At 47.7% G+C, this 21,787-nt stretch overlaps 1 long non-coding RNA gene across 1 annotated transcript; it reads right to left on the bottom strand.

Moving 5' to 3' along the window:
- Window positions 1-4,647: 4,647 nt before the first annotated feature.
- LOC130595293 (uncharacterized) lies at window positions 4,648-21,624 on the bottom strand. The gene is made up of 3 exons (XR_008971292.1): window positions 21,462-21,624; window positions 7,100-7,272; window positions 4,648-4,799 (listed from the first exon to the last, which is right to left on the bottom strand). It is a non-coding gene; the product is annotated as an uncharacterized LOC130595293 (long non-coding RNA).
- Window positions 21,625-21,787: the final 163 nt, after the last annotated feature.

Here is a 21,787-nt window from a genome sequence, read left to right on the forward strand (position 1 = left end):
ACTTCATGGGCAGCTTTCACTGAAAATTTCCCCAGTGATGGGACATGTTGTTGAAGTCTGATCTCTGTCTCTCCAGGCTTCCCTTGATACCTGGAAGCTGTAAGAGGCAGAGGACAAAAATTACCCTTCTCTTTCACCCAGCAACCATTTTGTGTGCTGAAAATAGAAGCATCATCTTAAATGAGCCACTCAGAGAGACATAATCACCCAAATACAGACGAAATCACTTAAAGATTTTGAAACCGGCAACCTCATATATTTTAATTATAGACTGCAGTGATATTCTGCTGAAAGCAATTATGTTGTAGCTCTTCCCACACACACAGGCAGTCCCAGTTGTGCTCCACAAAGACAAGCAGTTAAGCATGTAAGACATCATGTACGTTTTCGGGGCTTTTTAATCCATTTTTGAACAGTGCTTTGAAATAAAGCACGAGATTCTCTCTTCTGGACACAGCCTTGTTGCATACACACAGGGTACCTTTAGGTAGGCAAATGTAGGAACGCTGATTGCAGCAGCAGAAACGTGTATCTGCTGCAAGAACAACTTCTCCCCCCACTTTTTGAATGGCCTCTTGTTTTTGCTATGGAAATGGCCGTCCTTGCTTCGTCAGTACTTTTTAAACTTGCCATGGCCAGAAAAGATGCTTCTGTTTAAAATCAGAGAAACGATCCACTAAAAAGCTCCAAATGAAAGATATCTATTTCACCAGGTTGGACTGGCCAACAAGCGTGGCTTGCTGAAATGTGGTTGAGACACTCAGATACAGTTCATGCTACTGATACCCCTTGCTCTCCCCTTCAAAATTAGCCAGATGAATGGGGCCTTTTGTAGTGAGGAAAGAAATGGGCAGAAATCACAATAATCCCTTTCTAGCCAGGCTTCGGTAGCATGGCGTGAGTCAACATCTCTGCCTGGTGCTGGAGAAGACGGAAAACAGCAATTTCTCAGCGGTTTCCTTGGCATGTTGGAAACTGAAGGCGATCTTCTCGCACGCAGATCATTGCACCTCAGGCTGGTCGCTCCCATTGACTCTGTTCCAGCCATTCAAGCACCGTGGGGCTGCGGACTGTGAATCACATCCTTCAAAGACCAGCACCATGGCCAAGCATATTTGTCCTGACCCAGTGCCTTGGTACCCCTCAGGTGATGGGATGTGGCAAAGCATCTTCTGGCTTTGGAGAATGGTGGCTTTTGACTTTTCTGTGCACACTTCACAGACCAAAGCCTTTGCTCTCGATGAGAAGTTATACTGCTTTCCTGTTATTCTAAAACTAAGTACTTTGCACATTTGGCAAGTATTATTAAGTAATAGTCTGAGTGATGGTCTGTGGTTGGAGTTAATTTCTTCCAGTTCTCAAAGTGTCTAATTACACCTTCTTCAATGCTAACTGTACAGATTGTTTCAAATGTGCAAAAAACCCTCTTGTTTAAGTTAAAAAAAAAAAAAAAGAAAGAAAGAAAAGTCTTGATTCATCCCTCTGGATTGAAGGTATGAGACTAGAGGCATAACCCAAATGTCTTCTGACTTCAGCACTGTTCATAGTTCTGTACTTCTTATTCCAAGAACACTTGAAAGGGTAAAAACCAATAGGACAGATACTATCTGGTGTAATCATCCCATTTATACAGTTCCAGTACTGACCAGCTTAAACCTAGGTCTGTCTTTAGCTTAGACCCATGTCAACTGAAGACACAGTTAGGCAAATGTAGCTAACCTCATATTAGGAACTTGTGCCCCACTTCACTAGCAATTCCCATGGTGGGAACGCCATGAACAGCTGCCTGGTCCTAGTCCAAGGCAATGCATAGTGAAATGGGGCACTGGAAAGAGCTTTGGGATGATGTGTTTCACCCCAGAGCTAGAACAGGGTACTGGGTAGATCCATACATGGGATCCATGGCATGTTGGCTGAAAAAAAAAGAGTGGTAAGCCACTATAGTTTGGTTGCAATTACAGATCATTTGAGACTTCCTTTAATGATTGATGGGAGAGCAACACAGCTTTTGCATGGAGACATCTCTTAGAAGAGGAAGCTCTATTTGGAGACACATTTCTATCTCTTTGCTATGGCCAGTTGAGCAAAACAAACCTATCTTGCAGCTGATTTTTCTGATTACAGTGTCAAATATTTAGGTGGGTAACAGGAGAGAGACTAGAGGGGCAGAGCCACCAGTCGGATTGTGGGAAGAGCCAGAGGTGCACATCACCCTTCAGTGCCCAAGGGACATGCTCTGGCAAGGTACCAATGGCTCGGTTGTGCTTACAACCTCTGCTCACCATTACATACCAGCCTCAGTTCAGGCTGATCACAAGTTGTTTGCTGGCCCTTGACTTCAATGTTTAATATAAGGGTCTCATGGTTATCAGATCTTTTTCCCTCTTGTCAGACTATGGAGGACAAAAATAACATGTAGAATGGGAAGTATGGATAAGATGGACATCTTTCTCATGACAATGTATGGGGCTTTGGGTGGTTTTGTGCAATAGCCTGGGTTGAGGCTGCTCAGCTCATTCAGTCACTGTGATCACTGACTTCTCCAAGGAATGGACATGTCCGATTGGAATGGTGGCCTACAGGACTAAATGTGGTATCCTTTGAGATCGAGCTAGCCCACGTTGTGATTTATTTTTCTTTCCTGGGGTTTGTGACTGAATCAGACAGGAGAGAGGAAGTGAAGGTTTGTTCTTTCTAAAGATTTATTTTGTTACATCTGCAACAAGTCAAGAAGAGAACAGGGTGGAAAGGCTTTTGGTTTTGGGCCTGGAACAAAGCTCAGTACTTGAGATAAACAAATGGGGGGAAAGGAATTATCAAAGAGCGAGCTGGCCACAGACTTTGTTATGAGCTTTACTGTAACAAGCTGAGAAACTTTGGTAACTTAAACCAAACTGAAAGAGGACCAGACTTGCAGGGTAAAAGGAAAAGCAGATGATTGAGGTACTTTGAGGAAGTGAAAGTTCGGTCTGTCTGCCTGCCTATCCATCTATCCTACATTGCTCTAAGATGTGGAGATACTTGATGTGGAAAATACCCAAGCTTTGGTTTAGAGGACCCAGAGGATTTCTCAGGTGTGCGAGTTGCACTGCCATTGACTTTGACAATCATGGACAAGCTCTATTGACTCATCCATCTAACAAATTAGTGATAACCTAACAAGCACCAAGACACTTGAATGCAAGACAAAATGTAGGTCCTAATGCCACCCGGCATTGCGTTCATGTGTGATGTGTGATTATACTCATAGCCAGAATCTACATCCACACTTAAGACTTCTTTCTGAGTTGGCTGCAAAATTTTCAAGTATAATATTCAAAATAATCTTCAACAAATGGTGCGGAGCAATAACACCTGGTCCAAGTTTCCACTTTGGTAAGCAGGTGTTAGTAATTCCTACCTAGTGCTCAGGCCAGTGAAGGAGCTGAATTACCCCATGTATGTCAGCGGAGATGGTGAAAAATAAAAGAGAGATACAGTGTTTGTTAAATGAATAGAATTTATTTTTCTGTGGGGAAAAACAGATGGGGAGAAATTATGAAACCATCATTTCCACAGTGTTAAATTAGCAACAGCAAAAAGCACTCAAAAGAATAAACTGCATGTTAAGTAAATTTAAAAGAATTACTGTAAAATAAATGCCAGCTTGCTTTTCTAGTGTTTGCAAATCCCCATTCACCAAAATCCTTTATAGCATCTCCTAAAAAGCTTAGAGGAGCGTGGCAGTGGAAGCTACCTTCCATCCTTAGGTCCGCGGTGTCTCTCGTAGGAATGATCCTTAGGACAGCAGTGTCTCCCGTAGGAAAGCCATGTTTTGGACTCTCCAAGGGAGAGATAACCCCTCCAGAAGGCAGCTCACCCCACCCCAGGTCTGACAACATTTACCAGTTACCTGTGCTGAGTGCTCTTTATCTCACTGATACCCTATCAGCCCTGTTCAGGCTGGTGAGATAGCAAAGTGGCACAATTAGCAGCAATTAGCCTAGGGAGAAACTGTTATGTGGTGGCTCCCAGGATGAAGCAAGTCCATGTCTCTGTGCCTCTAGAGATGCTAGTGGGGTTGTGCAGCCAGTGGCCTGGTAGCCAGGATGGGGTCTGTGCTGCTGGTTCCCTTGTATTGTTGTGTGTGATGGGGCTGGGTTTAGGGGCAGACCCCCCCCCCCCCAGGCAAATTGGTGAATGGTGGGAGGGTGTTTTAGAGGCCACCCCATGGCATTGTAAAGCCACTGGGTCTTATGAAAACTAGGCAGGCTGATCTTGCACGTGATGGTCCCTGACCATCAAGCACCTTGGTAGGACCTCCTGCTCCTCACTGAGATGCCCGCAATGAGGAAATCTCAGTCTGGCGTGAAACTGGGAGAACTGGAAAATATGAGTTGTCCTAATACAGTGATAATGGTGTGTTTCTAAAGCAACAGAGCCCTTGAGATGACCCAGTCATATGATGACCCCTATACATCCTATAGGACAATAGGGGAAAACCTCAGTTAAGGTGAAGTTTGGGTTATTTTGTGCCCACACAGGCTTATTTGCATGGCAGCCTATCTCAGTTACCTAGGGCTGTGGAGGGTTGCCACAATTACTTGCTCCAGAAGCTGGTTTTGCCTACGCTTTCTAGGCACTCACCGCTGAGATGAGGATTGTCCTGTCTCCAACCCATAGCTCAGTCCCACAGCATGGTAGGGGATGTTCTCCCTGCTCCTGCACGCACACTGCTCATGCATGGTTAAGGGCCCTGTGCATGACATCTCTGAATTAGCAGCTGGCTGTGACAGTCATTGGTGTTGCTGGCCAGAAACCTGTAAAGCAGAAGGGAAAATTATTTTGGTGGCAGAACTACAAATACTCAATAAAGCACAGCTTGTTTTGGTGCTTTTTTATGTGGTTCTGTGCTGACTTTTTCTCCCCTAATTCACAACAGAAGTGAAGCAGAGTGTAGTAGAGGTTGCGCATAAATCCTTTGTGCTTGGTTAATGGGAACAATTACAGAAGTTTCTTCTTCTTCTTTTGCCAAGCTGTGATATGAAATCATTTGTCGGGTTCCTGTTTCCATGGAAACAATTAGTTTCATACCATTTTTGTATTACATATCAATGAAGTGATTAATTAAATGAAGGCAAACACTTCATAAATGTATTGTCTCACACAATAATCAAGTAGCTACCAAGTACCACAGCTAAATGCACTTAAAATGCAGTAAAACCAGCTCTGCAAAAGACTTAACAACTGTGTGAATATTTACTGGTCTGATAGGGTACATCATTTATAAGCCAAAAATACCAAATGTGGGTGTTTAGGTGTTGCAAGTGCTTACTGGCTTTGGAGTAAAGCATCGTTTTCTCAAAGGATCTGGTCACCTTGAGCCATCTCCAGGAAAGGGCTTAGAGACCTGTTGTGTGATGCAGATGGGCTTCAGCCACCAATGATGCCAAGACCTGCCCATCAGCCATCGGTCCATCTTGCAGGCAAAGGCAAGCCAAAGGTGAATGACTTGCAGGACCTCCTAGCCCTGTGGTTAGTGTGCTCACAGGGATGTGATGGGTCCCCGGCCCTTCTCCAAGGACTCTCTACATATTTTCTCCTTAAAACAAAATATACAAAGAGTCCACCCAGCACGGAGTGGAATTCAGGGCTCTGCCTGTTCCCTCCCAAGCACATCTGGGAGCCTTTCCCTTGCAGAGCTGAGCAGCTGCATGGCAAGGGAGGGAGGAAGGGAGGGAAAGAGGGAGAAAAGGAAGGAGATTCCTATGCTCTGCCACAGAGGAGAGCAAGGGCTGAAATGGGAACTGAATTCAGGGACACTTCGGTGGGTAGCTCAGCCCCAAGTGTCTTCAGCAGGATGGGAATGGGATCACAGAGAAGCATAGCCTCAGTTGGATGATGGGCAGCGCTGACTTCCCTCAATTCAGGCTTAGCAAAGTGGTTCTGAAAATGAGACACTTGCTTAAAAGGCTCAGTAGGAATTGGAGGAACTTATTTTAATGAGTAGTTAGGGAAAAAATCACCGTGCAACTCTCTGTATTGGACCCTGAATCTTTATTTCACTGGGCAACAGAGTCTTTGTTGAGGCTAGCCCTTAGGGAATTGTGTTTTCCCCTTCATTCAAGAAGAATTTATACACCAGTGGTCATGCAAATATAATTACCTGATTTCAGTTTAGCAACTTAAAACAATCAGAATTTTACTTGGAAAATTCATTTTTCCCCCCTTTCCTTCTCTTTAATAAAACACGTCCTGGGAAAGTGGTTTGATGAGCATAGAAAAAGTCTTTGACGGACAATCAGTCCACATTCAGTGACCCCTTACATAGCTAGTTCTTGGATGAAGCCAGTTAGTTGAGTTTTTCAGACAAATATAGCAGAAATTTCACAGAGAAACTTGACATGAAATCATTTTTTAACCTGATCCCAAAGGGCAAAGTCTCCATGCAGGGGGTGGGGTTGTTCATCAATGTGTACAAAATGGATCCAGCTGTCCAGTGCAATGGTATTTTCTGTAATCCTTTCTGCTGACAAGCCAGCAGGTGGTGGATCGCCAACACATGACACAACAAGAAATGTTCCATGATGGATGAAACAAATGCACAGAGCTGCATCTCCATCCATTTGAGGCTGACACCCATCTACTACCATCTGACAGAGCTGTTTCTCTCTTTCTGCTATGACTGTCATCACCCCCTCTATGGCTTTTCTGCTTATTTATACTTCCCTTTGCTTGTACCACAGTATCGCAGATGCAGCTTATGCTAGAAGCATCCTCATCACCCTACAAAGGAACTGAGGATAAGATGATGCTTAGAAGGGCCGTCTGCCTTACCTGATACTTCCTTGGTCCACTTGGACCAAGTTGCATGACCAAGGACCAAGGGTACACTAAGGGCCACCCTCATCCAGACGACTTTGAAGCTGGGACTGTGTCTGTGCCTGATGCATGTTTGCATGTTAACAGCACAGATGGGTGGCCAATCTGGAGAGGGGAGCAAGCTTAAGTCTGCATTTAACAGTCAGTGTAAACATCTCCCCTGAAATCTCTTTGCAGAGCCAGCCTCAAATGTCTCTCAGCTATTCCCCACTCCCCTTTTACCACCCAACCTCCTGACCTTGCAAAAATGTGTCTCTGAAGGGTCAGAGCTTGGGTCTGGAGCAGATGCTGATGCCTGGGATCAGGGGTGGGCGGCCCAAGGGCTGGAACATTCCTTCACAGGGTCTCTGGTTGAGATAAGGCTGTGATTTACTCCAAGAAAGTGGGGTTTGAGTGAGTCCTGCATGTTCCCTGGGAGGTGAGGCAGGAAAAAAATCCTGTGGAATAAAAACCTTTCAATCTTCCAGTAATGGTTTGCTTTAGAGAAACATCTAATTCTGTGCAGCTAAAAGCACCACAGTGATCTGGATCACAAGCCATTGCTCACAACCTCCAAGACCAAACGCACTGCAAAGTACCAGGGACTCAGCTCAAAGGTGAGACAAAGAGCAGCAACGCTTCCAAGTAAGAAGAATCCATGTGAGATGCTTAAATTTTGGGGCTTGGGGAGGATCAGAGCTTCAAAAACCTGTTGATCTTCCCTTACCAAGGTGGGCCTACATCAACCTAAACCCAGCAAGTCCAAGCGCAGCTGCTTTGGGTCAGCAGGGAGGAAAGCTGTGAATGCTAAAACTGAATTGTGGACTCTATCCACAAATACCTTCTCAAAGAGTGATTATCAGTGCCCTTTCTCTCCTAAAACTGCTCTGTCACAGAGTCTAGAGAACAGACACACAACGAATCAGCTGCAGGTTCTCTCTTTTGCTGGAGAGGTTTGCCCCTGCAATTGCCCTTGTGCAATGTGGTTGTTTCTAGGTTCAAACAACAGGCAAAGTGAGGTTTTAGGGTTGCAGTTCTAGGTTGGAATGCTTTCTATCCCATCTTTTTTTGCCATTTATTTTAATCTCAAAACTATAGTACCTACAGTATTTGAAAATTCATAATACATCCACAAAACAACTGGCACACAATGAGGGTATGAGTACCCAACCCAGGGGCCCAGCAGTATGGAAACATAATGATGACTGCAGGGAGAATTTCTTCACCTCCTCTTGGTGTGAGGATGGTGTGTATGTCCCCACCAGCCCATCCTGCCATTTTCTTCACCTAATCCCTCACATTCCCACTGATTCAGCCAGCCATGGGTCTGGGAAAAGCGGAGAGCCAGCCACACTGGTATGCAGATAGGGCGGTCTTCATGGAGGAACACGTGCAGTAAGATTCTTCCAACTCCATAACACATCCCCATGGAGTGAAAATATATACCAAAGGCTCATAGCTAATCAAAACTGAAGATACTGAGGTATAAGCATGGGTGGCATAACTGTCAGGAAAGCTTTTGACTGTGCACAGTATGGCCACAAGATAAGCATCACATGCATTTGTAGGAACCCTTGAGCTAAAACCAATGCCACAGTTAATGCTTTGCCTATGATCTCTCTACACCTGCAGTTCTGGTCCCTGGATCACACATTCTAGATGCCACCAGCCCCACTGAAAAGCTGAAGAAACTAACCAGCCACTTTACCACATGCAACTGGTTCTTCCTTGTATCTTGCTGCGCTGAAGCCAGCCAATGGCTCGAGATCCTTGCCCAGGAAATACATTTCCAGCACTGGTGGGTAATTGTTGAGAAATACATTCAAGGAGGGAGAAGTTCAGATTAGTCTGAGTTATGACTCCGCATCTAAGGTCACACTGAGAATGTGACATGAAACCCAGGACTGAATTCTTTTAATGTATAAAAAACATTCATCAAGCACAACAGATGACTTTGGAATTTGAGCACACTCTTCTATTTTTTTCCCCATATATTTTATTACGCAATTTCTTCCCCCTAGAAGAAATACCAAGTTCTTTTCTTATTTTTTTTTAAACAAACCAAAAGGGGTAGTACTAATAATCTGGTACACAGCCTGTGACAGTTTCTTTTGCTGCTTCAGCACAGGCTGACAAATGGCCTTAACCCTATCTGAGGGAGGGCATTGAAATGAAACAGGTAACAAATAGAAAACATACAGTTTATGCAACAGCATGTAACTAAGAAATCTTCCCTTGGAAAACAATAGAGCCATTGTATTCCCCATCTGAGCCGTCGGGAAACTCCACTAGTCCAGGGCTGTAATGAATTAAAGGCTTTTCGGCAGCAGATACGATTGCTATTCGTTGCTAAGAAAAGCACGTTGTCTGGTTGTCTGCAGCATGCTAAATGCATATGTTTGTGTTCCCAGCAAAGTCAAAACTTGCAAAATAGTGGAGGGGAAGGTGATTACCAGACTTGCGTGACTCAGCCCTGCTGCTTTCTCCCATTTGGTAGGATATTGTTTCTCAATAACATGGTAGCAGGAATGCTTACAGCCAAAACGGCTGTTGCTTTGATAACAGAGCTTGACAACCTGGTTGGATGGACACAAGTGCACCGGCAGCTTCTCTGCTACCTGGACTATCAATATTCATGGTTGTTAGACTCTGTCTTTGGAGGGTTTCAAGGATCAGCTAAACAAAGCCATGACTGACACAGTCTGTGGCTGGTGATGGACTTGATTGGAGCAAACGGTTGGGCTGGAGCCCTCTGAGGTCTCTCAATCACGTAGATACCTGTTAAAGCAGTGGCACCAGGACAGTAGTTTGCAGGGTGGGTTATCAAGGCAACAGAGCTGGCTTTGAGCAAGGTATTAACTCTTCCTTTGACTGTATTTCCAGCAGTAGTCTGTCAGTCTGATCTGTATTGGATGCATGCTACTCATTTGGTTGGAAGGGCAGAAGTGGCTCCCTGGCAGTAGGTATGGAGCATTGGCAATGGGGTCTGCAGTGGAAAGCTATAGCTATCTGACACCAGAAATGGTTAAGACTGATCTGTTAGCACTTCTGATATGCCTGTAGCAGCAATTAGGGCTTAATGCAAGGCAGAATAGATCAAATCCCGATGGTGGAAATTAGGAAATGAAATGCCAAGAACAATAACTAGAACAATGTCATGAATTTCCTCCACAACAGCACAGGGGGGAGTGTGACAACGAATATTTTGATGGGCCTGAATAGTTCAGAAATTTAGTTTCACTTAGGAAATTCCAACTATACATGCTTGATGCTTGTGTTTTGTTTTTAAATGTCAGCAATGGTTTGAATTTCTATCGGGGGCATGAATTACTGGAGTAGATCCTGGGCTCCCGTCTTGCTGCTCCATAGGCTCCAAACCAGTAAGCAGCTTCAAAGAGCTGGGAAAAGGCTTTCTTCTGAATCTCCTTTCCCAGAGCACACACATACCATGTGTCATGTTGAAACTGGATGCACCTGCTAAAGGAGCTGTGTGGGGGCAGACATTATACACCAGTTATAAATCCTTAGGCTATCAACAGCCTTCAGTAAACATTTGGACAATCCTTCCTACCTCTTGGTCATCCAAATATTTGCATCACACGGGGCTGCTAGCCGTTTCCTGACATGCTGAGTCTCTAAGAATATCCTTGGATTGTAGGTCGGTTCCAGCGCAATGTGATGGATGGTCTTATTGGGTGAAATAAATGGCTTGGGAGAAAGGAAATAAAGAAAATCTATCTGTCTCCTGATAATAAATCCAGGTCAGGATGGAGTGAAACAGCTTGCAGTCATGAATGGTGTTTTTAGAGAGCTTTTAGGATCTGATCCGAAGCACCTAAGGGTTAATGATGAACATCCCTGAACTCAATTAGTGGATATACTTCCCTTGGTGACTCTGGCAGCTTTGGACCAGGCGCTAGGAGAAATGGTTGAAGATGCTCCTGAAAGCTCTTCCTTCCTGCTGTGCTGAGCACAGGGTTGGAAACAGCCTGAGCCAACTTTGGATGTAAAATAGGAGCCTGCTGCACTGAAGCTGGGTTTGGCAGCTCTTCCCTCCAGAGCAGAGCATCTCCAAGGCGAACTGCAGGAGACCGCTGCAATACACAGGGCTTGTAATCTGTGTGCATGAACCATTTAACACAGCAGAGTTGCCAAACAGAAATAAAACACTTATTTTTCTCTTCATGCAGATAGAGGAAAGCAGCCTGGACTCTGCTTTAGCAGTTAATAGGGTTTAGTGGTTAATTGGTTTTGGCAGTCTTAAACACAAAATCCGTGTTTCATGATTAAGACTACTGTGCTAAGTAACAACGTTAGAAAGATGAAGCCTTGCAACACAATAATTCTAGTCTTTTACTCAATACAGGCTGTTGCTTTATGGCTAAATATACACTATAATAAGACAGTGAATTTTCTGGTAACATAGTAAAGGAAATAATCAACCCTCAGCTTAACTGCAGGATGAAACCTCTTAGGGTGTAACGTGGATGTTCCACTGTAGCTTCAGTTCGGACCTTTTGTTTTAATCTTCTCTCCCCTCTCAATAAACCCACCAAATCCATGACAAATAAAAGCAACATGACTCGCTATTATATGGTAACTGAGGCAGAGGGTGCCTGAATGTTTTTTAACTGTGATGGCAGGCTAAGTTCACACAGAGAGTTTGCTCACCCCCAGGTAATTCCTCTTTGCCACCCCTCAGTTCCCCCAGCATCTCCTCTTCCCCCCATCCCGCTCATCACTTCCTTTTGGGAAGCCCAAAACTCCGACCCCTCTTTGGACAGACTAAACAACATCTGCAAAGTCGCCTCTCTCCCCTCCAGCCCTCCCAGGGGAAAAGAGCCGGTCCCAGATGGACAGGAGAAAGCCAGTGTCACCGGGGAGGGTGAGCAGGGCTCCTGGGGGGTGCCGGGGAGCAGGGATGTGGCGGAAGCATAAAGCACCTGTTGGGAGGCTATTTAGGGATTAGCCAAGTGCTGACAGACAAATTGGCAAGATTAATAAGAGCAATCAAGGCTGTGTGGGCTCGAGTTGTGAGCTGACATTAATGTGACATCACTTTCATCTGCTTTTGCCTCACACCGCATAGCTGGTCTGCAGCATCATTAGTGCTTCTAGGGAGCAGCACGGTCAGATGCGGGGTTACAGGAGGGAGGGAGCTATGAGTACGGGTACATGTGTGTGCACACACGTGTGTGTGTGTCAGGGCAGGGGACAGCCCGTTGTGCCTGTCCTTTAGCCGGTCCCCGCATAGGGGCTGCCCATAGTGACCGGCACTAGACCTCTCTCCACTACAGGGCAGGTATCAACAAGGGGATGGGTGTTTGGGGGACCCTGGGACCTCCCAGCCTCAGCACTTCCACAGGGCCTACCTGGCCCTAACAGCAAGGAATGATTTTGGTGATGTTCTCTCTAAAACTGTCTGCTTCGATTGAGTTTTGGTTTTTTTTTTTTCCCTGACAATGCCTCCTACAGAATCACTTAATGTCACTGCAAGAAAAAAAAAAAAAAAAACAGGGTTTCTCTTCCTCTAACCCCCGAAAAATTAAGGAAAAAACAAATAAGAGAAAAATAAAGCATCATGTAACAAAGGCTAATCCCAGGTGTGAGGAGAGAACAAAGAAATTCCTCTATGGTTGCGCTAAGCCCCACACTGGGAATCTCCCCTTTCTCCAGGAGTATGTTTTGACCCCCTAAAGATATTTTAAGGGAGAAAAAGCTGTTTTCAGAGCATTCTTCTGCCTCCCAACCAAAGGGGGGAAATCCCTGCTGCAGCTCTAGTGCAGCACAGCCGTCACAGGGAAAACTTTGGCTACGGTTTTCTCAATTTTCCCTTTTTTACCTTTGTTTTCTTGAATCCCTTCCCTGCTAACGTTTGGCTTAGATTTTGTCAGTATTCCCTTCCAATGGTGACTTGTTTGTGCTCCGGTTTTCTTTGTGCTTTAGTCAATGAGGAATCGAAACAGTAGTAAACCATCAGAATGCACCAATCCTCCAGGTCTGCCTGGCTCTGCCGGAGAGGCTCCCTCCGATGAGAGCTTTTGCCCACAAAAGGAAAGTGTTGAAAAGGAGCGAGATGCCAAATGCTGAGCGCTTGTTTGCTCGCAGAGCTCCTGGCAAGGAGAAACCCACTCGCTGAGACCCGAAGTGGATCCCTCCATGCTGGGAAACTATGGAGCGAGGGGGAAAAAAGTCTTTAAAATCCATAAAAACACGATTTTTTTTGCTATCAATACTTCAGGCTTGCAAATGCAGACAGGGATAGAAACAATGGGGGACGGAATAATTAAGGAAAAAGTGGATTTCTTTTGTTAAGCAAACCAGGAGATTGACCCCAAAATCAGACTCTGAAATCAAAGTGACAGGCTGATGATTGCTGCTCCCACAAAGAAAAAAAAAAAAAGAAAAATTAAAAAAAATTAATTTTTATGTAAATTAATTTATACCTGCTCTAACTGGAAGTATATGTTCATGTGTGTATATTAAGCACCATAAATGGGTGAATTACTGGGCTTTGAAGCAAATTTCAGGTTCTGCAGAGCTCCGGCTGCAAGAACAGACCCTGAGCGTGACCCATTTGCACCGCTCCTTCGGTTCCCCTGCACAGCCAAGACTTTGGGGGACACAGTCCCCTTTGCCACCGGGAGCCCCTCTGCGGGTAGGAGGGACTCAAAGGGGGTTCACAGAGCACCCCCCTTCCCCTGCCCTCCACCAGGAGCCCAGAGCTCGTTTTCATTGTTTTTTATGAATCATTCTTAGAGACGCTTCGCACTGCAACCTTCCTCCATCCCTGCCCGCTACGCTGAAATACAGCCCCAAACCGGAGGGCAGAAGCAGCACGGGGCTCCCTAAAGATCCTAAATGTCTTTCTGCTAAAAGTAATGGTATTTTTTCTTCTTCTTTTGAATCATATTTTCTCCCCAAAATTGATTAGGCTTAAAGTACACAGCTTAGACCAATCCGGCAGCAACATCCCGGGCATTCAGTGGTCTGTTTGTAATCTCAGCCTTTTTCATTAACATAAACACTACTTCAACAAAAATATACACGGCCACCTACCAAGCCGGTTGAAGTCAATGCGGAGCCGGTCGCGCCGCTTCGAGCGCGGGTTTGAAGCCGCGTTTAACTATAGCGGAGCGGGGCAGGAGCGGCGTGGGAAACCCACGCTGAAATCGGGGTTAAATCTCGGCTCTCACTCCTGTCGCTGCCCTGGGGGTGCAGAGGCTGTGTCCCGTCCATCCCCCACCCCAAGTTTTCCACCCCTAGGAAAGATAGGGGTGAAGGAAGCGGGAGAGCAGCACCCGCTCCCCGCTGCCCAGCCCGGGGGTCCCTCCTGTTCGGGGGTACGCAGGAACCGGCTGGGGCTCAGCGTCCCCCCCCGCTCATCCCGGCCTGACAGGGAAATCAGATCATCTGTGTCTTAGCACTGGGTTTGCAGGAAATTTATTTTTCCCTTTTCGTACTTACTTGTTTGCTTCTTTTTTTTTAATGTTTGGGTTTGGTGATTTTTTGGGGGGCTATTTTTGTGGGTTTGGTTTTTTTTTTGGTTGTTTTCTTTTTTTTTTGTATGCTTTTTCTGCCTCCATTCTACACTTTTCTGTTTTCATTTTTTTTCTTTTTCTATTCTTTATCTGTTTTATCTTTGTCTTATTCTCCTTTTTCTTTTTTCCTTTTTCTTCCTTTCTCCCTCTTTTTCCTTTTTTTCTTCCAATTTCTTTCTTTTTCTTCCTGTTTCTCTTTCCATCTCTCTTTTTCTCTTCCTCTCTCCCTTCTTTCTCTGTTCCTTTCTTTCTCATTTCCTTTCTTTGTATTATTCTGCCTCTCACTCTTTCTTCTGTTTTTTTTCTTTCTTCCTTTCCACCTTTTCATTTTTCTAATTTTTCTACTTTTCTCCTTCTTTTTATTTATTTCTTTTTTTTCTTTCCCTCTATTTTGCCTCTCCGTTTCCCTGTTTCTCCGTTTCTTTCTTGCGCATTTTATCCTGTTCTCATTTTATTTTCATTTTTTATCTTTCACCCTCTCCTTTCTCTTTGTTTCACTTTTTCATAATCTCTTTCTTTCTAGTTCTCGTTCTTTATATCTTTTTCTTTCTTTCCTTTTCTTTCTCTTTCTCCATTTCTTCCCTTCTCTCTCTTTTTCTCGTTCTTCCTCTCTTTCTTTACACTCTTTTCTCTCGTTCTTTTCTCTCTTTCTCTCTATTGTCTTTTTTTTTTTCTGTCTTTCTGTATGTATTTCTGCACGTCGTTCCGTCTTTCTTCTTCTGCACACTCCTATTCTCCCTCCTCTACTCTCCGGGACAGGCTCTCTCCATACACATTTCTCTAGTTCAATATTTGGAGGCACTTCTGCTTTCCCCTCCTGGGGCTGCGGGGCAAACCAGACCCAGGACTCCGCTCAGCTCTGCGCCAAACCCTCTTCCCGATGGAAGGAAAATTCCTGCTCTGTCAGCTCAAGATTTTCCAACACGCCGATATTTGGCTTAACCGCAGCCGTTTAACCTCAGTGAGGAGGGTCGGAACCCCGCAGTGGGTAGGACCCGTTCCCTCCCCGAGGCAGATTTCGATAGGGTGTAAGGGCTCAGCACCGTGCCCCGACGGTACAGCCCGTGGCTCTCCTAGTTTCACCCTTTGGGAGGACACGAAGGACCGGGGTTGCCTCTGTCCCGTCCCGGCAGGGGCTGCTCTTGGGTGCAGGACACCGCTGAGCGGGGAAAGTCCTCGACCCCGCGATGCTTTGAGAGAGTCAATCAAATTCGATCGTTTATAACGGGGAAACGGGTAATCCTGTAAGAAAAATGATGATGCTGCAACATAAACCCCGGGCAGCATCTTTCCGCACAGGTAGCCCGCAAAATCTGCTGGAGAAAGAAAGGGATTTCTCCCAGTGCCTTGGGGAAGGGCACAAATGTCCCTCATTCAGCGATTACAAAGGGAATAGATGAAAAATAGTCTATTTTAATTAGTAGAATTGAAGCGAGGTTACTGGCACGGAGCTGAGGGTGCTGTGCGAAACGCGCTGGGGCATTTTGTAATTCAGCAAGCGGTTCTGAAAACGGGAAAAGCAAAACCATTTCTGGGTTCGTTACTGCAATTATTACTGAGTTCTGTGCAGCTTTGGTGAAGGGTTTTTTTGGTGGTCTGACTGCGGGGAGGTTATTATTTTTTTCGCTAAGTTTTGATTTTGGGGGGTTTGATTTTGTTTTAGGGTTAGGGGGTTTCTTTTACCAATCTCTTCTCCTTTCCCCTCCGTCTTTCACACACGCACATCTCCTTCCCCAGAATCCCAGATGCGCAATGGGAAAATGTAGGGACCCGTTCCCGTTATCAGCCTGATTATCACATATAAACCCCAAATGCAGAAATTGGTCAACTTTGGGGCATAAACCACAGGGATCTGTAAAGCTTTCCCACCTTGCGTCGGGTATTTCAGGCATCCACTGAGCATCTTTCCTGGGAATGCCAACCGAGAACCCGATTTCCTGACGAACAGTTTTAAATCTCCAAAACTAAACCCCGCTTAGGATATTTAACTAGGGACAGCTTGCACAGAAGGGATCGTTTTACGAGGCGCTCCTCTGTTTTTCTAAGGATGTGGGAAAGATGATCAACCAATTTTTGGTGCCTTTTCACTCTCTGCGCTGGTAACTGCAAAGCAAAGGGTGTCATGAATATGCAGCAACCCGCAGCGTTGCTCCAGAGCCCGTTGGGCCACAAGAGAGTGGCTAGGGGTCTCCGATAAAGCGGTGTTTCTTTAGTCGGGAGTTCACTCGTTTGATAGTAAGAAAAGTAACTAATAGTAATAGCAATAGCAATAGTAGTAGTAATAGTAATAATATTAACAACAACAACGATGGAAATCAGCATTTGCTGGGAGAGTTTCCAAGGAAAACCACTCCCAGGTCTCTGCAAATGGGGGAGTAGGGAGAGGGGAACTGAGGGTATCTTTTGTGAACGTAAGCCCCGACCCGCCTTTGTGTTTGGGAAGGGGAGAATGGAGCTCAGATGAGAGATTATAGCAACCCAAAACACGCAGGAGGTATCTCTGGGGACCAGGCGGTGGCTGACCTCTGTCCGGGAAGGGTAGTTCTCCCTTGGGGGACTGCCGTGAGCTGTCCCTTTGCCCGGGGACTGCAAGGCCCTTCTGCAGCCACACTCCCTGCAGCAAAGGACCTGGAGAAAAGGCCCACGGGCAGTTCACCCACCCCAAGAGCGATGCTGCGGGGCTCCATCCAGCAAAACCAGCTTTTGCGAGCGGTGCGGACCTGGCCGGTCCCAGGGCATGGGAGCCCCCTGGGCAGAGACCAGAGGGACAAATCCCCTCTGCTGCAGCTGGAACCTTCCCGTAAGCCGAAGGGCTGTCCTCCCCCTGTCAGGTACAGGCACCCGAGCATGTCGGTGCCTCCCGGCCGGTCGTTGTCAAGGGTCTCCCAGTGGAGCCTTGCCCTCAGCATCCTTCGCTGCATCCCTCCCCACGGGGGTCCACGGTATTCTGCGTGGATGGCTCTGCCATCTCTTCTCCCCTTTCTGCAGGTGACAAGCGGTGGTGGCTGCTGGGGACACCGATGCTGGCACCCCGGGGGCACTTGCCCTGGGGAACACCCGGGTGCTGGCACCCCCTCTTTCCTTGAAGTGATGCTCCTGCCTCGGTGGTCCCGGGAAGGTCGTTTCTCCTTCCTCGGAGCCCACTCGCTCCCGAAGTACCAGGCACCTATCCGGGGCTCTGCAAGGCTGCGGAAACCGTGTGGGTACCCACAGTTCCCCCTCTTGGGAAGCCTACTGCCAGCATCCCCAGCCTAGGGCACCGGAGCTGGCGGTCCCTTCCAGGGTCTGTTGTCCCGGGGACTGTGCACCGAGGGACAGCACTGGGAGGCCGGATTATGCCCCAAACCCATCCGTTTGTTTTATGCATCTCTCTGCAATATTTGGGAGTAGACGAAGTCTCCAGCTTGGTTAATACTTAGTCCCGCAATGTGCCGTCCCCTCGGCTTTCAGTACCCGTGTTAAAAAATAACCCCTTAATCCTTGGTGTGGGCAATTCCGTTTTGTCTTTCCTCACCTCTCCGTGCAGACGGATTTTAGGTGATGCCCCGAAACGGGGAGCCAGCTACCCTCGCCTGCCTGGTGCTAAAAGTCCCTCCCTGCGTGCGCTAAGAGAGCATCAGTGCGATTTCGACGGGGTTTTGGTTTAGAGCTGGGAAGAAAACAACGAAAAAAGGTTACTAAGCCTGGAAATAGGGCTGAACCCCGGGGAAACCCCTCGCCCACCTTCGCCCTGCTCGGCCCAGCCGAGCTTTTCGTTCTGGGAGACGTCGGGGAGGGGGTCTGATTTTGGCTTCACGAAACTCAGTGCACAGAAATATTTCTCTGGCACCGCTGTCCCCGTTTTACCTCTAACCCGGGGGAGTTTGGGGCTAGAAAAGCTGGAAATGGCTACTCATTCTGTTTGCATGCCACAGTGCTCTGCCCAAGCGCTGGGAAAGGGGGGCAACCCTTCTCGAGGGTCCTGCTTAGAATGTAAGGGCATTCCCAGCACCGGGCCCCATCACTAGAGGAAAGAAAACTTGCCCGAGAAAGCATGGATGGCTCAGCAATACCAGCCTGGATTTACAACTGGATTTACACCTGAATTAACAAATCGGGCTGCCTTTAAGGGCTAGCTCCTTCGCGGTGAGGTGGTCGGGAGCATCACTCGCAGGCTCCCAGCTCTGCCCCTATTCAGCACCGCTGTTTCCCTCGGTACCCAGGTCCTCAACTCATAATCCCAGCAGTAAAAAGCATCCCCCCGGGGAAAATATTCTAGCTATCCGTCCCTGAGCAGGGATATAAATACCCGGAGATATTTAGAAGATCTCTGTGGGAAGCGATCGTGTCTAAGTGGTAGCACTCGGGGCTTATTATCGCTGGAACCGATTTGTATCACAGGGACCGGGTCCTGCCAGAAAATTCCTAAAAAATCCTGTGTTGAAGAGGGCTGTAAATTCCTGTGCTGCAATATTTCATCGAAGGACGTCATGGAAAATGTGGGATGGGGGTGGGGAGAGTCTTTGGACGGGCGGGGGGGCGGGGGGGGGGAGGGAGACAAAAGGCGGGGGGGGGGGGAAGTGTAAGATTTTCCCTTTTTTTTCTGTTTCTGACCAAAGGCTGAACTTGTGCCCGAGGCACGGCTGCTGACAGCCAGCCCGCACCTCCCCGCAGCCGCCCCAGCGCTTCGGGCGCTTCACTTCGCACCCTCTCCTGCTTTCGGCTTCTTTTCCCCCAAAACCTCCATCAGGTCCCTCTCCGTCCCGGAGCCGCGGGTGCCATCGGGAAAGGGCCCGTCCGCCATCAGGCACACGCACACGCCTGGGGCAAGCCTTTTCAGTGTAGTGGACCCCCCCAAAAACGGGCTAAATAACCCCCAATACCACCTCGGTCCGTTCACATCTCCTCTCTCCCAGCCTTAAGCCCCTTGCTTGAAAGCACCCCCTCAACCTTAAATATTTAGGGATCGATTTGCTGCGGATCTGGGGCCAGAGGCCACGGAGATGGCCGCGACTGAAGGAAAGGAAAAAAAAATACATATATATATATATACAAAGCTAAAAAAATACCTCCTAAAACGCAAAACCCATCGAGGGAAAAGAGCCGGTGCTGGAGAAGAAGGGGAGGGGGGGGTCTTGCGGGTGGTGTTAATGCAAAGCAGGGGCAGCGGGGAGGGGGACATGAGGCGGTCACTCCCCTCGCCCTGGGTGGTCTGGGCTTGCAGGAACACCCCGGCCCCTCTCGGAGCAGCACCCAGCCCGCCTATAACAATACCACCTATATACATTTCCATACTCGGGTTACACCCGGCCTGCTTTGCAAAGTTGACTTCACTTAAGCAATTAGCTAGTGAAAATACCTTCGGCGCAGGAAAAGGAAGAAAGCTCGGATTTGTCTATTTTTACACAAAACACTGCCGGGTTTCGGGGAGGGAGGGAGGGAGAGAAGGGGAGAGGGTTTGGGAAGGAGCCGGTTAGGAAGCGCAGAGGGGCTGGGGGTGGGCGCGGGGAATAAGCGGGATCGGGCCGGCAAAACGGGCTCCAAACCGTGCTGGGATTTGCAGGGCTAATTGCTCTAGATCATCTTTTAGTTTTCTTCTTCTCTCACCCCCTTCCCAGCATCTCCCCATCGGTTCAAGCACAAAAAGCACCAGCAAACAGGCAGGTCACACTCACAGCCACCATCGGACACCCCCCGGCCCGGCTTTTCCTCCTTAAAATTCTCCTTTTCCCCAATTCACGGGCTCGGTTTAAAACCCTCCAAGGTTTTTGCTATTCCCACTGCTAGGCCTATCGAACCCGGAGCATTATATTTGCATTTTTCACGTTCGCTGGCTGTAATACATCGTAAACCAAATCTTCACACTCCGAAAAGGTAGTGTGAGGGACGGAGAGGGCATTCCCGCAAGGACTTACTTGCTTTGAAGGGGAACCGTTTGATTTCCTCAGAGAGGGTGTTTTTGCTGGTTTATTTTGGGTTATTTTGGAATTTTTTTTTGCTCGGAGCTATTTTATTTCCTGGTGGAAACGGTGCTGGTGGGACGGTTTTGAACGTGGTTTTTACACGAACTCTTTGTATTGCGTTTCGAGCTCCATCTCCGGGTGTTTTGGAGACACGCTGGGGAGATTCAGTCACAGAGGGATGCAAAGCAAAGAAAAACACCCTTTTGGCAGCCCGGGGAGGGGCATTCGGTGCAGACCAAAGATCAGGGTCAGCGATGCGCTCCCCCCTCTAAAATACAAAGAAATACAGCGAGAAGCGGGGGTTTATTCTGGACCAGCCGCGCCGGGGCTGTAACACCCGGGGAAGGTGATCGCTTCCCGAAAAAAAACGATTTTTCCCGGGCACCCTCCTCCTCCTTAAGAAGCTCCAGAAATTACTGCCTGCATCCCGTCACTATGTACCTGTCCACGGCCTGCGTCTGTTTGCAGCGACTACCCCCTGCTTGTCCCCTATGTCGCATCATCTCGTACCCCCGATTGCCCCGGGAACGTGAGGGCCGGTGCTTTCTGCAGAAGGTTCATTTTGCGTGGAGGGGGCATACGATGGAAAGGGGAAGGAGAAGGGAGAGGAGGGGGGGAAGCTCCTGATGTGAAATCCCTCTCGGTGGTGTCACAGATGTGACAGGCGCCCCGGAGGCTGCTCACAACTGCCCGCGAATAACGCGGAGGGAGTTTCTCAACCCGATCGGTATCTATCGTTCTTTTAAAAAGCATTAAATGATCATCGCAAAACTTTGAAAGCGAATTTGGAAGACGGGGGTGGGGGGGGAGGTTGTGGAAGGTTCCCCCTCCTTTCTCTCTGCACGGGATGCAGGGGGACAGACCCACAGCCCTGCGGCCTGCAAAGGGCAAAGGGGGTGTATGGTGTATGCATGTAAGGTTCCTCTTCCTCCTTTTTTACCCCCATTCCTTTCTCTTTTCCTTTCCCCAGTCTTGAAAGGGAGCACACGCAGCAGCAGGCAGAGCATCTGCTCCGCTCCCAGCTAGCAGCCCAGGCTCCTGCCACCCACCCTCACACCCCCCACACCCCCCCCCCCCAGAGCACAGACTTCCACCCGCGATCCGAAAAAGAAGGTGACAAAGGTTTTAAGCGACTTACCTTAGGTGATACCTCTCCTGATGGGACGATGCTCAAAAGGGTGCATTGGGGTATTTCTGAAGGGGTTGGGGAGGATAAGGGGGTCTCGCCCCCCTGCCTTCCTATTATCTTTCCCCCCACCCCGCGTTTGTGCCCGTGGCATCCGCCGGAGCTGAGCATCAGGCTCCTGCTACACTTCAGCACAGATTTGTGTAACTCTCCCTCAAAACCAGCCCATCCCAGCCTCATCCTAAGGCAGCCTCGGAGCAGGCGAGGGGTCCGAAGCCCGCTCCTAATCCCCGGCCCGGCGGCAAAGACAGAAAAGGGCATTTCAAGAGGCAGCAGGA

Source organism: Pezoporus wallicus, unplaced genomic scaffold (assembly GCF_028554395.1).
Source record: "Pezoporus wallicus isolate ANWC-B61680 ecotype Strahan unplaced genomic scaffold, APGP_CSIRO_Pwel_v1 contig_7835, whole genome shotgun sequence".
Lineage (NCBI taxonomy): Eukaryota > Metazoa > Chordata > Aves > Psittaciformes > Psittacidae > Pezoporus > Pezoporus wallicus.